Source organism: Triturus cristatus, chromosome 2_1 (assembly GCF_964204655.1).
Source record: "Triturus cristatus chromosome 2_1, aTriCri1.1, whole genome shotgun sequence".
Lineage (NCBI taxonomy): Eukaryota > Metazoa > Chordata > Amphibia > Caudata > Salamandridae > Triturus > Triturus cristatus.
The window spans coordinates 311,340,051-311,359,027 of record NC_140581.1 but is presented as its reverse complement, the minus strand read 5'-3'; the positions used below and the strand labels follow the sequence as shown (position 1 = coordinate 311,359,027).

Below are 18,977 nucleotides of genomic sequence, written 5' to 3'. Positions count from 1 at the left end.
TAAACGTCATAACTCTAATATCTCATTTTGGATGCCCACGACATACATTGTACTTTTTTGATCAATAGTTGTATAGTGAGAGTATCATAAATAATTTTAAAACCAAATCTATCGAAGTATCTTCATAGAACAGTGAAACAGGTAAATAAATTGTGAGTTATGGGAGAGGAGTAGCGCAGCGGCCAGAGTGGCTGACTCCAGAGCGTGGAGCTCACGGTTCAATCTTCAGCTCCTCAGAATGAGACTCTGGGCAATAGCTCGCTTAATCTCCCCGATGGCCCACAGAGCCTCGAAACCTTAAGGGGGTGATATGTTCGCGCTTTACAAATATGGATTATTATTATTATTATTATTAATAGATGTAGTTAAAGAGAACAAAATATCCCCCTTCCTAGTTGCCCCATTTTGCTTACGATTTCAAAATGGTGATATATAAAAGTGGTTGCGCAAAATCGATCCAATGACGGTGAGATAACTCGTCATCTCATCTCAGGAGCACATTTCTAAATCAATGGCTGCTTTCATGCAGGTATGTTTAGCAATTTTGAAGGTCCTTTTGCCTGCTTAGATCGTCGTTATAACTGTGGAGATATTACATCCAACACTCGTGGCGATAACGGTGAGAGCAGGACAGAGGAGGTTGGAGTGACTCACAGCCTAGTTAGACCTTAAACTACCAATCAGTTATGTGCCTGGATGGGGCTGTTAGCAAACGTTCGCTCCCTACCTAAACATGCCACTGAACTCTGTGATCTGGTGAGTGCAGAATCTCCTGACCTTGGTTTCTTAACAGAGACCTGGTTGAAATCAACCTCCACGCCTGATATTTCCCTTGCCCTCTCTGAGAACTATCGGATTCTTAGACTGGATAGAGTAGGGAAAGTGGGCGGCGGAGTTGCCATAATTTTCAAAGAAGAGCTGAAAGCTACTGTTATTGACTCGGTCTCAGATACCCGGCTGGATACGTGTATATTTAAAGTGGAGCTGTCACATCAGGAAACTTAAAAGGGTGCGTTTTTATATCGCCCTCCGGGCCACTTGAGAAAATTGCCCCTCACATTATTACCTCCAATCATTTTCTGCTTTTATGGGATTTTAATATCCACAGTGAGGACATAGAGAGCACTGAAGCTGACAGTTTCTTAGCTGACATAGCCACTTTAGGCCTGGGAAAGATTAATACTGGCCCCTCACATTTGGCAGGTCATACCCTGAATATTATACTCACTAATTCCCCTCTCATAAGTGCTGATCCTCCTTGCCCATTGACGTAGTCAGATCATTCCACGATTCCTTTTCAGATTACTAACTGGCTCAGACAGCAATCAGCTTGTGGTGCCCAGATGGCCCTCCAAAGATGATGGCATGAAGTTACGTATGACTCTTTTAGTAATTTATATATGCCCCCAATATTCAATGAACAAATGGACAGTAATATGAAGCTGAGGGTCTTTAACGATAATATTAGTACAATAATTGATACACTAGCTCCGTTAAAACATAGACTTAATAAGTCTCGGAAAAAAAGTGAAGATTGGTACACTGCAGAGTTACGGATGGAAAAATCCAGATGTAAAGTGCTGGAAAAAAGCTGGCGCAAATCTTAGCTAGATAGTGAAAGGTTCAACGTCAAACTGGCTCTTGCTGCTTATCACAAGAATTTAAAAATAGTATGGAAAAATCATGTTATATTAAAACTGAACCAGGCAGGAAATTCGACAAAGGAACTATATAAAGTGCTTAACTCCTAGATTAAGCCTGCGCACAACAGACTATCCACTCTCAGGGACCGTGTGACAACATAGCTGTGCACCTGGAGGATAAAATTAATTTGATTTATAATCAATTTCCTCAAAACCCCTGTCACCCTGAGCCCATTGACTCCAGTTCTCTAATGGTTAAGGACTTAGATGTAGGCCTGGATTGTTTTAAAGGTATTCAGATCTCTCAGGTGGAAGCCATGCTTAGTACGGCAAAATCCGTCTCTCCTCTAGATGTGTTGCCAGCACACAAATATGCTCTGCTTGCTCTGCTTCTAGCCGCCCCAATTACTGAGATTTGGAACACCTCTTTAAGCGAACGTATCCTTCCTCTTGATTGGAAGTCCGCTCAAGTACTTCCTATTAAGAAGAAAGATCAACTGCCTGCTGATGTGCTCTCAAATTACCGCCCCATTTCCCTCCTCCCGTTGATGAGTAAAATGGAGGAGAGTTATATTAACACTCAGTTAATGAACTACCTCAACAACCAAGCCATTCTTGATCCCTCACAGTCAGGGTTTAGACCCAACCACTCCACAGAAACTACCCTTATTGGGGTTGCGGATCATATTAAATGGCATTGGATGCTAATAAAGCAGTGATACTGATCTTATTGGATCTGACAGCAGCCTTCGACACGGTCTCTCATCAGAAATTGATTATTCAACTGAGGGACGCCAATCTGCAGGGACAGGCACTTAATTGGCTTGTCAGTTTCCTAGACCAGCGCACTCAGACCATCAACCTGGGTCCATTCTGTTCCCAAACCTTGAAACTAACTAAGGGGGTGCCCCAGGTCTCTGGTTTGAGCTCAATTTTGTTTAATAGTTATGTGGCCCCCCTTGCCAATGTTATCAGGGAGTACAGTTTCACTCCTTTCTCTTACGCGGACGATAGCCAATTGCTCCTGTCCTTTGATAAGGACTGTGAGTCTATTGATCAGCGTTTTGCTAAGGGCATGTTGGCTATATCAGAGTGGATGACGAACCACTGTCTGCAATTAAATGCATCCAAGACAGAAATCTTGTTATTTCGGGTCAGCCCAGAGTTTCTGGTCCCCTAGGTGGCGGCCTACTAAATTGGGTCCTGCCCCCACTCCTACTTTGGTGGCAAAAAACCTGGGAGTACGCTTAGATGTATTGTTATCCATGAAGGACCAAGTAATGACTACGGCAGGGACTTGCTACCATACCCTAAGCCTTTTGCGCAGAGTGTTTCGATTGTTGCCTCTCTCTGTACGAAGAAACCCGATTCAGGCATTGCTTATTGGCCGCTTAGATTATTGTAATGCTTTGCTGGCATCTGCAAATGAGTCCCTATTAAACAGACTGCAGATTGTACATAATGTGGCGGCTCGCCTGGCCCTAAAAAAAACACCTCGCACCTCTTCAGGACCATTGTTACAACAACTTCACTGGCTCCCCATCCGCCAGAGAATTAATTTTAAGCTTTGCTGTCTCATCCATAAAGCTTTATACGGGGTGAGTCCCAGCTACCTGTCAGACAAATTCAAAGTCTACTGTCCAAATCGCCATCTTAGATCGGAAGGTAAAGGGTTGCTGGTGGTCCCCCGGTTTAAGAAGTTTAGAAAAGGAGGCAAAACCGTTGTCCATCTAGCCTCGAAATTTTGGAACACCTTGCCCGAGGACCTGCGCAAATGCCCCAATCTGCTCCGCTTCAAGACACTCCTGAAAATAGCATTATTCAGAGCTTAACCCGGTCTGCCCATGTTTCATCTGATTTTCCTGCTACGATAGCGCGGAGATACCTTAAGAGGGGGATTCCTGCACTCTACAAATCCCATACATACATACATACATCAAAAGCATAGATCTCAAAGGGACTTACAGCCTCTTTATTAACCAGTCACAACTGTGATGGATATCGTGTCCGCGGAAATATAAATACCATAGGATATAATGGGATTTATATTTTGACAGACGAGATATCCATCACCATTGTGATGGAGTAACTCATTCGCCAATATCACACAGCACTTTACAGCTCAGCTAGTACCCGGTCCACCGCGGTCTTTAGTGGACGATTGTGTGGAGGGACGTAGCTCCTCCCCCTGACCTCCTTACTTCCGGGCGGGGTCACTGTATTTAATCCGCATGGTTGACCGGGCGTGCAGAGACAGATAGCTGCACGCTGGAAGGGATTCTCATGCTCTGTACCTTATTCTTAATACTTTTGGGCAATCTTTTTAAATTGTTTTTATTTCTGAATTGATTTTAACTTGATTGCACTGTACCTTTGCTTGCGATGCACACAGTACTTTACAGCTCAGATAGTCCCCGGTCCACCACGGTCTTTACTGGCCGATTGTGTGGAGGGACGTAGCTCCTCCCCCTGACCTCCTTACTTTCGGGTGGGGTCAGTGTATTTAATTCGCATAATTGACCGGGGCCACAGCGGATGCGCGAAGCGGGTGCGCCGGTGGTGCGCCGAAGGCAAGCCCATCTGCGTCCGTCAGCGTCCCGGAGGCATCAGGCATGGGAAACTATGCTGATATGTTGCACCAACCCGGTAGGCACTAACTTACAGCAGAGAGGCTCTCATGGAATTGGGCACTTTTTTTATGTGTAGGAATCCTATCGACCTGTGTAAAGCGGATACACTCCTGTGTTGTCATCACTGAAGCTGGGGAGCCACGAATTATACCATAGATAGTATGCCAGCGACAAGTATGCAAGGAAAAATTTCCTATAGTTCAGATTCGGCGTTACATAAACTACATAAACTAGAGAACATTAATACCCTCTTCCTATATTGCCGCTCGTTAAACAAACATGACTTACACATTTATGACTGGATATGCGACGCAGAACCAGATTTTTTGTTTCTGACCGAAACTTGGCTATCTGATATGTCGAATCTGACAATTGCTATAGCCATTCCCCCAGTTACTCTATTTTGAGGAAGGATCGTGCGGGAGGCAAGGGGGGTGGAGTTGCAATTATCAGTAAGATGGACCTTCCCATCACCTGTATTCCAATGGAAGGAATTGAAGGGGCTGAGTGCCTAAGTTTTCAGTGCACTATTTCTCCCAATCAGTGCCTAGCTGGAGTCCCAATATATAGACTCCCGGGCCGTGCAGGGGACTTCCTGAAATCCCTCAGTGACTCCATAGTGCCACTGGCCTCCAGATTTAAACACTTCCTTGTCCTGGGGGATTTTAATATTCATATGGATAATCAGGATATTCCAGATACTGTCTCGCTACTGGAATCTATGGACGCGCTTAATCTTGCACCGTATGTCTTTTCCCCTACGCATGAAAAAGGCCACACCTTCGACCAAATATTCTCCAACATTAAAATCCAGATGGATGCTCTTCTACTTTTGATATGGTCAGATCACTGCCTTGTGGGCTTTAAGCTACCAAAATTAATGAAATGCCCGCTGATCCAGGCTAAGTTGCCGCCTTTTACATCTAGACCTTTTCACAGAATTACCCCGGCTGCCCTCAAATATGAATTAGCCCAACATCCTCTCACGCCTAGTGGCAATATAGAGTGAGATGCCAAGGCCCTCGAAAGGTGGGTCAAGCAAGGTCTCGCTCGCCTAAAGCGGTTAGACGCTCAGCTTCCTGGTTCATTGACAGCTTGAGACAGTGCAAAAGGGACTGTAAACGTCAGGAAAGAATGTGGAGGAAATATTTCAATGAGGAAAATAAAGGAAATTACCAAAAAGGCCTTAAAAGCCTACCACAAAAGGATCCAGGAAGTTAAGAAGAGCTTCTTTGCATCTAAAATCGAGTCTGCAGGGAATAAAAGTAGAGACATTTTTGGTATTGTAAAAAGTTTCTCTCGCCCAGTGCTGTTACCAGACAGTCCGTCCTTTCAGCTGATTGGATTGGACAGTTAGCGAATTTCTTTCATACGAAGATCACAACCATTCAATGCTCTTTTGATGCTTTTTGTGGGAAAGAGGTGCAGGCCTCCCCGCCAATCTACTCCCAGATCCAGGCGGGTAGTGCCTCCCTCTCCCATTTTCCTCCCCTGTCCTTAGAAACTTCCCTGGCAATAATGAAAAGCCTTAAGTCTGGCTCCCCTTCGGACCCTTGCCCTGCTAAATTTCTGGCCTCAATGGCTGAGATTCTCAATCCTACAGTTAATAGCATTTTGAATGTATTTCTTCAAAATGGCCAGGTCCCTTTAAGCTGGAAGAGCGCCAAAATCATCCCATTACTGAAGAAACCAGCGGCTGGTCCAACAAAATTATCAAATTACAGACCTATTTCATTATTGTCTTTTTTTGCGAAGACAATAGAGAAATATGTTCACTCAGTGATTGATGGCTTTGTTGAAGCCAATAACCCCCTTCACTCGAGCCAGTCCGGATTTAGACAGAACTTTAGTACAGAGACTGCCGGGCTCGAGGTCTCCGAATCCATCAAAGAGACCCTTGATAAAGGAGGCAAAGCGGTTCTTATCCTCTTAGACCTCTCTGCGGGTTTTGACACCAAGCCCCACAGCCGCCTCCTTCAGAGATTACAGGAGTGCGGTCTGGGTGGCACGGTGTTGAAGTGGTTTTCCTCCTTTTTGGAGGACAGAAAACAAGAAGTCTGGTCCCCCCCTTTCGCAGCCAGTATCCCGCCTTTGAAAGTTGGCGTTCCGCAGGGTTCCGTTCTGAGCCCAGTACTCTTTAATCTGTACATGGCTCCCCTAGCGGAAGCCGGTGAGACAAAGATTATATCTTACGATGACGACACTCAGTTGTTGTTCACATGTAAGAAACGGGAGGAGTTCAACGGGGAGAAGATAAAGAAATGTCTTACAGATGTTTTCTCCTGGTTCAGACACAACCACCTCAAATGCAACCCGGAAAAGTCTGAGATTATCTTCTTTGGCTCCCCTCCGCTGGACGTTTGGAAACAATGGTGGCCAGCGGACATGTCCCCCTCACCAGTCAGCGGTTAATACTGTCAAGAATTTGGGAGTGAAAATGGATGATGCTTTATCCATGAAATCTCAAGTCCAGTCAGTGGCAGGCACGTGTTTTGGACTTCTGAAAATGCTCAGAAGATTCCTCTACCTGCTGCCGATCTCTTACAGAAAGACTGTCGCTCAGGCCCTGATCATCTCCAGATTAGACTATGTGAATGTCCTCTATCTGGGCCTGCCAGAGCTCCTATTGAATAGTCTTCAAGTTGTGCAGAAAGCGGCCGACAGGGCAGTCCTTAGACTCGGGCCTAGAGACCGGATCGCCCACCATCTGAAGAACCTGCATTGGCTGCCGGTCCGAAGCAGAATTCTCTTCAAAGCATTAGTCCTGGCTTTCAAGGCTCTTCATGGCATTGGGGCCCATTACATCTGCAGAAGAGTCTCACACTATGTTCCAGGCAGATCTCTTAGATCAGCACACCAACACCTGATTGCCATGCCCAATTTTTCCAGAGCCCGCCGTGGCAGCCGCGCTTTTCAGGTGCAAGTGGCCCAAATCTGGAACACTCTGCCACTTCCACTCAGGCAGGCCACGAACATACTGGCTTTCAGGAAACAGCTGAAAACCTGGTTGTTTCAGCAAACGGCATAGTGGCTGCTACCCCGAAATCCGAGTTTTCCTTAGTCCCCGTCTTTTCTATCTTAGAGCCGGGACAATTTGTTGAGTAGCTGCGCGCTCTATAAGCTCCTTTAAACATAACATAACATATCTAAATCAGGCCCTAAATCTTTCTCTTCATGAAGTTTCAAGTGACTCCATCAATTAAAGTCAATACCGGCTTACAAGCAACCTTAACATTAGCAGATTCACCACTACAGACATTTACATTTCTTTTAGGGAGCAGGCGCCCTGGCAAGAAGGTGTATTTCTCATTTAGATGTCTGTACCTCCCTCGGCTTCACAGCACATGAGACTCTCTCACTTCCACTTTGCCTGAAGTATCTCAGCTGTCAGAATTAACCGTTCTGGGGTGATTGCCTTTAAGAAAAAAAAAAATAGAAGGGCAGTGTTTTTTCTAAATTAAAAAAGTATGGGCATATCGTGCCCAACAGACTACGCCTACTTCGACGTCTGTACTACAGTATGCTATCAGTGTTTTTTCTAGACTTCTAGAAGTACTCCAGATGGCTACTACCAAGCGCATGGGGAAAAGAATGACAGCTATGTTATTAACCCGTCATGTGAGGTAATAAATAATAACATTCAGGGATAAATATCTAAAAACAAATAGAGAAAATATCAGAGAGCAGCCCGTACCGCTACCCATACCCAACAGTCCATGTCGACGACCCCAATGACGGCAAATTCATTGCCCTCCTGGAGAACCCAAACAACACTAGTCTCACCCAACTGGTTACCGAACCCACGCACAATGCCAGACACACACTCGAGCTCCATCTTCACCTCCAGCGATAGAATCAAATACAGCCACACCATAGGACTCACCTGGACGGACCACACCATTGTACACTTCACCATCACCGATGCCCAGCACACCATCACCAGGAGTCAGCTTCCCCCACTGCAGCTGGCGCAAGGTCACGAAACTCGGTTTTCACAGGCCCTCACCACCTCCCAACTGGAGGCATCAAAAGAACTCAACCAGGCCTTCCAGAACTTCGCCGCCTGGATCGCCAACAGAATTGCCCCACTGAAACCTACAAAAATCCAACAACACTTCCAAACATGCCAGCTGGCACACCCCAGAACTCAGGACCATCAAGCACAACTGCCACCAGCAGGAGAAAAAATGGTATGCCACTAAGAACCCCACCGACGGCAGCACTCATCCTCCTAGACCTCTCTGCCGCCTTCGACACCGTCTGCCACCACACACTACGCGCATGCCTCCACGCCGCAGGGATCCGAGACAAGGCTCTGGAATGGGCCACATCCTTCCTCTCAGGCAGAACCCAGAGCGCCCGCTTCCCCCCATTCCAATCCGAAGCCTCTAAGATCATCTGCGGCGTACCCCAGGGATCCTCCCTCAGGCCGACACTGTTCAACATCTACATGACCCCGCTTGCACATGCCACCCGACAGCACGACCTCGACATAATCTCCTACGCCGACAACACTCAACTGATCCTCTCCCTCACCAAGGACCCCATCCCCGCCAAAGCCAACCTCCACGAAGGAATAAAGGCCGTCGCCGACTGGATGAAGATCAGCAGCCTGAAGCTGAACTCGGACAAGACGGAGGTCCTCATCCTCGGCTCCAACCCTTCAGCCTGGGATGACTCCTGGTGGCCGACGGCACTGGGGACAGCCCCGACACCCACAGACCAAGCACGCAACCTGGGAATCATCCTAGACTCAACGCTCTCAATGACCAAGCAAGTCAACGCTGTCTCCTCCTGCTTCAACAACCTCCGCATGCTCCGCAAGATCTACAAATGGATCCCAACAGATACAAGAAAGACAGTCACCCAGGCCCTCGTCAGCAGCAGACTCGACTACGGAAATGCCCTCTACGCGGGAGCCCCGACCAAGCTCATCAAATGACTACAACGCATCCAAAACGTCTCGGCACGACTGATCCTCGACATACCACGCCACAGCCACATCACCCCCCCCACCTGAGAAACCTGCACAGGCTCCCTGTCAACAAGAGGATATCCTTCAAACTCCTCATCCACGCACACAAGTCACTCCACAAGACCTGCCCGGCCTACCTCAACAGACGTCTCTCCTTCTACATCCCCAACCGCCAGCTACGCTCCACTGACCTCTCACTAGCCACCATCCCGCACATCCGAAGAACTACCACCGGCGGGAGATCCTTCTCCCACCTCGCCGCCAATACATGGAACACCCTCCCACTGAGCCTACGACAGACCCAAGACATGCTGACCTTCAGGAGAACACTCAAGACCTGGCTGTTCGATCAGTAGCAGCTCCCCCCCCCAGTGCCTTGAGACCCTCGCAGGTATGTAGTGCACTTTACAAATGAGTGATTGACAGATTGATTGATTGACCGACAGAGTAGCTCACAATACAGCTCTAAGCAAATATCACAAGTACATCAAGGTAGCCAAGAAAGCAGCCATCACCCCCAGCATCAACTCTGCGGCCAACCACACAAAAACTCTTCAAAATAGTCCAAGAATTCTCCAAACCAACAGCCACAGAGAACACCATCCACCCCTCCGAAGAACTCTGCGACACCCTCTCAGACTGCTTCCACAGCAAAATCACCAACATCTACAACAATTTCAACCTCTAACCCACCACCCTCAAACCAAATGACCTCTACCAACCAGCAAACATCAGCCAAACCATTACCACCTGGTCTCCGCTCGCTGGCCTGACCACCTCAGCCAACAGGTCTTCCATAAACTCTGTTGCGCCTATCGACCCCTGCTCCACCACCTATACAACCTGGCAACAAATCCAGTCAGCACGCAACTCACAAGCATCCTGAAAACCAGGACAGATGGAAACATGCAGACGTCAGGCCCCTCCTAAAGAAAGCCTTCAGCGACCCCAGCAATCTCAAAAATGATCATCTGATTTCCCTGCTCCCCTTCTGAGCCAAACTACTTGAGAAAGCCATCAACCAACAGCTCACTGAATTCCTGCCAACCACAGCGCTGAAACTGCCTTGTTTGCCGCCACAGACAACAGAACACTCCTTGAATGTAGAGAAATTGTGGCCCTGATCCTCCTCGACCTCTCCGCGGCGTTCAACACCGTCTCCCAAACACCCTTATCAACAGACTTACAACATAGGTATACAGCAATACGCCCTCAGGTGGATCGCCTACTTAATTACAGGACACACACACAGAGCATCCGACTGCCTCCCTTCACCTCCGCACCCAAAGGCATCAAATGCATACCACAAGGATAATACCTCAGCCCCACCCTGTTCAACATCTACATGATCACCCCTCACCCCTCACAGATGTCGTCAGATCCCACGGAATCAACATAATCTTCTATGCAGACGACACTCAACTGATCCTCTCGCTCTCCAAGGACCCCTCCAACGCCAAAGCAAACTTCTGCAACACCATGAACAGCGTAGCCAAATAGATGTGTGACAACTGCCTCCAACTCAACTACGACAAAACTGAAGTACTGATCTTCGGGAAGAACACCTCTGCATGGGACCACAGCTGGTGGCCTACAGAACGTCCACGCCCACACCGACCATGCACCCAACCTTGTAATCATCCTCGACAGCCAATTGACCATGAAATGACAAGTCAATGCAGTCACCTCCTCCTGCTTCCACACACTTCGCATGCTCCTCAGAATCTTCAGATGGATCCCAACTAACACCAGAAAGACTGTCACTCAGGCCCTCGTCACCAGCCGCCTGGACTACGGCAACGTTGGTATCTCCACCTAGATCCTCAAAAGACTCCAGACAACACAGAACTCTGCAGCCAGGCTCATCCTGAACCTCTCTAAACGAACCCACATCACCCTCCACCCGAGGGACCTCCACTGGCTCCCCATCCAGAATAGATGTCAGATCCTGGCACATGCCTACAAAGCTCTCCATGACCCAGGAGCTGCCTGAATCAACCATCGACTGAACTTCTACCTACCCTCTAGACACCTGAGCTCCCCTCCACTCGCCCTCTCACCCCTCTGCATCAGTCACAGCCACAAGAGTGGCCGCTTCTTCTCTTACATTGCTGTGAAGACCTGAGACCACCTTCCCCTTCAACTTCGTACAGCCCCCTCCCTAGCAGACTTCAGAAAGAGACTCAAGACTTGGCTCTTCGACAGAGACACAGCGCCCAAATACCTCTATGGGTGACAGTATTGCGCCATACAAATTCTGCTAGATTGATACCGCTGGGTAGGCCCAATCATGAATAGAGTAAACCTTTCCCCTTTACTTAGAGCATTTCTAGTTATATGGCGCACCATACCAAATGTTGAGCATCAGATCACATTACAACACATTTAACATAGTTTTAACAAAATAAGATGTAAACTGATTAAGGATCAAACATTGTGAAATATAGAAGTAATTAACATAATCCAGAACTGTTCAACAAATCATATAAATAATAGAGGTCTAAATGAAGCATGCACACCCGAAATAACCAATGGAAGCAGGTCATATGATGTTGGAACTAGGTTACAAGATAGTTTGCCTGGCCCATAAAGCCATACATTATAACACTTCAATCTACTTGGCAAACAAGCTTGAACTTTCGGGCGCTGGCCGAAACCTTAGAAGTACGTCCATCCTACTCTTGAAACCACCAAGATTCAAAAAGAATAAATCTTACAATCGTACTTTCTCCCACTGGCTGGCTCCAAGAATCTGGAACTCCCTGCCTCCTGCGATCAGATTCAATCCCTCCACACTATCTTTCAAGAAACTGGTCAAACGGCTACTCATGAACAAACTTTAACAACATCCACTGTCTCTCACGCTCTTGTTTGTTAAAATTCTGACTCTTATTGTAATCCACGAGTGCGCTTTATTGTATGCTGTTTTGGTCAACTGTTTTCGTGCTGTAGGACACCTCTGATACCACCAACTCTTAACGTACTCTGTTTCCCCACTTTGTTGTAACCTTCACGTACTGTCCCTTTGAGTTAGTTACCCTCGTTTTCCCATTTCTGTACAGCGCTCGGATACCCGTTTGGGTCTTGTTCGCGCTTTATAAAACTCTTCAAATAAATAAAATACTCTACTAAGTAAATGTATCTGGAGATATTTTTTGGGAGAGTGTGAGAGAGACAGGTTTCTTTACGCTTTTGGAGCCCAGTTTATAAAGCTTTTTTCAATGAGTATCTGTGTCTTACTCCAGACTTAAATGCAAATTGCTCCTGAATTTCCACGTTCACAAAAGATTTACAAACCTGCAGATTCTGGACTACTAAACACCCAAGAAAGGAGTAAGACATAACTACTCATCGTAACGGTTAGCGAATGAGGCTGGCAAGTGGATTCAGTTGGAAGAGTGTATTATTATAGGTGAGAGATAGACAATAAGTCTGCTATGAAGATAGCCTCAGTGATTTTAACACCCCTATATAAAGAGGAGGATTTTGAAATTATCTTACCAGGTCACTGGAACTCTAGGTGATGGGTATATAATAACGGTCATAGGATATGTAATCCTGGACACTCTAATGATCTGTGAGGTTTTATTTTACACCTTTTTCAGTCTTATCAGCATAGTTAGACCTAGTTACAAAACCAAGGACAAAAACTCCTTGGACAAATAGCAGTTAAGCTGGTGATCTGCCAGGTGTGCACCTACTTTACGGCCCAAATGATACATTTTGTGATAAATTCGCATTAAATATACACAAAACATCAAATATGGCAAAATCCTACTTCTGATTCATTGAATCAAGATCTGGATTTTCTCAGGTGGAAATTCCATAAATGTGGTCAAATTGATATTAAAACATATGCTGCTCGTGGCAGGTGTGTCAGCGTGGGCAATCCTGGGTTTGTCCATCAGCAAAAACTGTAGACGCCCATAAATTCTCAAGTCATTGGGTAATGACCAAATGTTTTAAGGTAGTTATCCAACATGAAAATGCTCACACATCAACGCTTGGTAATGGCCGGAGTCAATGCATTTTCTACTTAAGAATACAAAAAGGACAACCCGAAAATTGAAGGGCATGCACACGAAGGGGTTTTTACACTGGCAAAAATAGTTTCAAAGCAAATGCATATTGGTGTCCTAATACGACATGCATAAATTACAATATCTGTTATGAAAACAATGATATTCCGATCAAATAATTGTGATGGAGTGTTGCATGTCATGTACCTTATCAAGGAAATATACCAAAAGATATAAAAGGAATCATTAGCCCCCATGCCAATCCTTAGAACATGGCCTCTCATTTTCCAGACGTTTATGCACTTCTATTTTCATTTCGCTTATTATTTCGCTGCTATTATTTCCAGGTCTTTTTGAATACCCAATTTCAAGAGTCTCTACTGGCAACAAAGGTAAGGAAGAATAAAATAAATAGACTTTCACATAATGCGATGTTCAGGCTTTCAAGTAATGCAAAGAGTTGTCTGCCTTAAAGGGCGGTGCAGCCAGTAGTATATAACAAAATAAAATTAAAAATGGATTCACCCTCTGTACAAGCTAATGTAAATCAGAGTGACTTATTTTACTGATGGCAGATATTTTGCTATGCTATCTCATTGGTTTGAATGTCACTACTTTAAATGGCATATATCTACTACTTTAGTGTCACTGAGACCACGCTGATCTTAACCATTACCTCATTCTTCACCTTGTAGATTACTTCTGAAGTGTCTACACTTAACCTACACTTTAACCAAAGCCTTAAATTTACAATAACACTGTTAGTGCTCCTGTCATCATAATCTTAATATAACCCATATACTTAATCCTGAACACAATTCTAGCATATACCGTTCTCTTTTGAATAAGTTTATATTCAATTTTTCTTCATATCTATTTGTTTAATTTAAGTTTATTATCCTACTATCTAGTAATAAAATTGTAGTCAGTAATTTAATTTAAATAACTTATTTTGAATGCATTAAAAAAGTATACGTCCTATGCTGTAATTTATATCTGAATTTAGTTTTAATTATGTTTAAACTGATAATGGTGAAAAACTATACTACTAAATTCATATTATTAGCTTTCTACATTTAATGTACATTAATGAATAGCAATAAATTAATAAGTGCTTGGCATATATAGGGAGGGTTGGTGGATTTGTGTCACAGAATAAAGACGCACTGCGAGGGCCACAAAGCCCTACTCTGCACCAGAGTACCACTGCACCCACGTGCTGGGGCAGGGGCAAAGCTATCATTAGTGCACCAGGTGCAGTGGCAGTGGGGTTCATATGCCTCGGAGGCCTATTGCACCTCAATGATCATTGTCTTCTACTGCTCAGAGACAACTGGTGGGGTAAAGATCAGCTCTGCACCAAAGATTATATGCAGTACTAACATTCAATTAATACCTTATGGTATAATGCACATCATTTGTCAGAGAAAATTAATTTCTCAACTTAAATCAAATCGGTTTTTCAGCAGACAATTCCACGGACCATCCTTACCATAAGCAGTTCAGTAATAGGGACTGAGAAAACAGAAGAAACAGAGTAGTCAGTAACAGTTCGGATAAGGAAAAAGACCCAGATGTTAAAAAAGGGCTAAATATCCAATTTGAAAACTAATGATAATATTTCCATCAATTTATGGTGGAATTTGATTTGTCAGAATCATAAGCTTGATAGATTCAACCACAGTTCACTGCCATTGGCTACTAAGTGTGAAAACAACTAATTACTTGACTTTGTTATTAGCCTCAATTCTGCTACTTATTGAGAACCAAGTTCAATATTACTTCATCAAAAAGATATGAACAATTCTTTATTTTTATTCTATACGAATTCATCATTTTGTTCACTTAATTCTTTCAATTACATTTTTATATTCTAGTACCCATTCTTTGAATATCCTTCGCTCTTTCATATCTTTCCAATTTACATTTTTTGTCTTTAGGATTACCTTTGGTACATATTGATTTTCTTCTAGGTTTTCTCATTATTCATTTCTTTTTTCAATTACTATGCCTGCATAGTTTACTTTGTTTTTTTTGTATTCATATGTTTGATTAGATATAGGTATTCTTATCAAATCTCTGTAAATTGTATAGTACTTTATATTAACAATGTTTCATGTTATCCCTCTTTACTAAAGGCATATAAGTATGTATGGATTTTTTTTTTTTTTCAAACCTGCGCTACGTAGGAAATTACAAAATAATAGTGGCCAACACAGACATATCCATATACATAGAATTCAAATATTAAAAGTATCTCATTAAATACAATGATTACCACAGCATAATCAGTGACAAAACAACCACAACAAACTACATATAATTCAACATATAACATAAGCAGAGACTACTAATCATGTGGTCAACGTTTTTTACAAAAGCAAGAACACAAACATACGTCACAAATCTGGTGACAGACCAGGGTATTGCAAACAAACCCACATTTGTGAGCTATATTATTCAATTTCTCAATTTATGGAACAATTCACAATTCATAGCAATGAGTCCAAAATGTCAGTCAAACCAATTCTCTTACTGTGATCCAGCTTGCCATCAACTGGTGGCCTCCTTCCTCAGGATGAACAATATACCGACAATACCTCTATACAAATCGCTTTGGAAACACTAAGCACAGGAAAACAAAAAAAAAATCTTGTACTGCCAAAACAGGAGACAAGCACCCATTTTCCTGTCTTGCATTAGACCCCATGGCACCGCAGCTATGCCACTACAAGGGAGGGTTCAGTCAGTGAGAGGCTGCCATTTTGTGAGGACATGCAAGGAGTACTTATACAGATGTGCATATTAATACTCTGTGTGTCTGCATAGTCGCCGCTGCCACCTTTACTGTAGCATGGGACCCCATACTAATGTGAAGGGGCGAAAGGTGGGCTCTTCCTAGCAAGCTGTTCTGGAGCACAGCAGAGACTTTTTGTTCTGATCCAGCCCACGGGTACTGAACCCTTCGAACTACTCTCTGTGGAGAAGTGGCATAACAAGAAATAACTGCATTCCAAAAATGCATGGAGAGGATACAGGTAACACAGACAGGATATAAGTGGCGCTAAGAATCACATAGAAAAAGTGGTTTCAGAAGGTAAACAAAGCGCTTCACGAAAATAATTCAGTCCGTTCTGGAAAACAACCTTTTTGCTAGCTACAGAGGACAGAGAAGCTGCATGTATTTGCTGTTTAACATCGTATTTACTTTGCAGTATAATAACACAGGGGAGGGCAAGCCACTTTAACCGTGGGCTGAATTTGCAGGGGTGGATTCGGTTTTGCCATTAAAAAGCTTTTTTTGTTTTTATTAAAAAAGACAAACATGACAGATGAGAGGATTTGATGCGCAGAGTCCAGAAAGCAAACTTTCAGCCATTTCCAGTATTTGAAGATAGGTTATTTTAAGTTCTCAGGGCAGATATTTTGTCTTAGAATTCCATTTTCAAAAGGTTACTCGCCTACTTAGAGGTTGCGCTTTCCACTGTTTGCAGTTGCATGTGAAAGGAGTCGGTACTTAAACCCCAAGTCCTCCTTACCGGTTCACCAGCTGCTCTTACATTAATAACAACGGCTTGCTGGTAGCAACAAAGCACTGGAAGTGTTCGAACCAGAAGGCCACCCTGCTGGAGGTCTCCGCTCCGGCTGTAATAAGGAACGAAAGGGAACAAATTAGGCATTATCGCCTTTTCACCCCACCAGGAAACCTAGTGTACAAGCAGCAAAAACATCCATCCGGATTACAAGCAGAACCCAATAAAACATGGGTTATTTCATGCTTACAAAACTGACGTTTTACATCAGCATTTGATTTAAACATCTAAAAATGTCCTCAAATAATATAGGTTTTGAAAAATTTCTTAAGCATTCGCGTTCTTACTTTACTGTTTTCCTGTGTGATCATTAGATGAGAGTTCGTGGTTTTGCTTTATTTTGCTTTTTTCTGCAGACACTTGTTTGAAGTAAGCATTTTTGTATTGGATAATTGTTAATTGAATATGCTTGTAAATAAGCCATGAATAGGGTGCTAATCTCCTAGGTGACCAAAGAGATATTTTTTATCATTACCTCGTCCCATTGCTCAGTCTAGGTCGGAGGCCATGGAGAATATCAAAGCTTGACTGAACTGTATTATTATAAGATAGGACATAATGAGCCAAAATAATCTGCAGTGCTCAAAAGCAATTATTGTACTAAAAAATCTGCATAATACTTCACAGCAGGGAGGACTCGAACAAAAATCAGTAACGCGGGAGATTTCAATGTGCAATTGATAAGGCTTCGTGAAAGTGGAAGGAGTTGCCCAAGTCGCTGCGCTCCCAATACCCACTCCAAATTAGAAGCGTCTTATGCTTCTGCTCAAAAAGCAGACATGCCTTGAGCGGAGGGACCCTCCACCACAGCTTGGCAGGGATCCTTCTGAAGGCTGTAGGCCATCGATCCACAAGGTTTCACCCACCTACGCAGAGTATGGGCAGAAGACTTTCTTGTTGGTCCAAAATTAACAAAGAGAGAATCTCATTGTCTAATCAAGGACACTCTACCAGGTAAATGAAAACTTTTTTTGACATCTTGGGAATGAAGCAAATAATCTTCAGGAGAGGATGGATTACGGTAAATTCAGTTGCAATTAACTCTTATTCCTTGCGAAAAGAGGGAACTTTAGGGACCTAAAGGACAAAGGCAAGTCCTCATCTTAAAATCAGGGAGGCCTACATGACGGAGAAACACATTCTCTTTGATTTTCGGGCCGACGTTATTACAACTAGTCCACTCCTCTCTTTTGAGACCGGATGTCAATGGTACCTTTGTTTAGCTCTTTCAGCTGTTACAGCCTTTGCCGCTCCTATAGCCTTTGACATTGCATACTCCACCATCTTTTGCACCCCATCAGAGGACACCTACTCCGGCATCTCTGACTATTTATGGGGAGACTGTGTGCTGGGATTTGCTCTCATCAGCTCTTCTACACTCATCATGAGAAGAATGTACAGCCAGGTGATCTACCACCTCTATCTCTCTCAGGTATCCCATGAACCCTGTAAATTGCCCTATCCTCAGTACCCAATAAAGAAATGTAAATGTAATCTTTTAAAAAATAAATACCCCTTTTTACCACTCACATTTTCACAAGACTTCAAGAAGGAGTGGAGGCCTCTCTATACCGCCCAGTACTTCCATTACAAATCTGTACTAGCAGCAGTAAACAACGTTGAGTTAAGATCTTAAGTCCATGCAGTACGATGATTCACCCCTCCATCCCGCTTACCCTTAGACTTTGCATTAGACCCCTTCAGTAATACATGGGCCCTTACATCATCGGCCTGGCATGGGGATGCTCGGAGCTACTTTGTGCCCCGTCATGCTTTGCAAACAAGTGAGCACTTTCATTTTCCCCTCAGAAACACAATGGGGACCACTTCAGAGTCCAATAGTGGCCACTGCACGCAGGATTACTAGTGGTGACCACCTCAGTGCATCAGACAAGCCACCAGCAACAAAGCTAAAAAAATATTAATCAATTTAATTTTGAATGCCTCTACAAGTCACAGCAGCCAAATTAGCAATTCCCCTTGGCACCCAACAAAGAACATCAGTGTTAAGGCCCCCCTTCTCCTCTGGCATAAATTAACAATTACATATCAACCTTAAATACGTTTTTTCTGCTTATCAGATCTGTAAATACACATTTCCCTTCTAAGTATATCTT

General features: G+C 44.0%; 1 protein-coding gene across 8 annotated transcripts in view; it reads right to left on the bottom strand.

Annotated features, from left to right (window-relative positions):
* The window catches only part of GHR (growth hormone receptor), a 985,620-nt gene that overhangs the window by 941,888 nt on the left and 24,755 nt on the right, over positions 1-18,977 (bottom strand). The window lies entirely within an intron of this gene.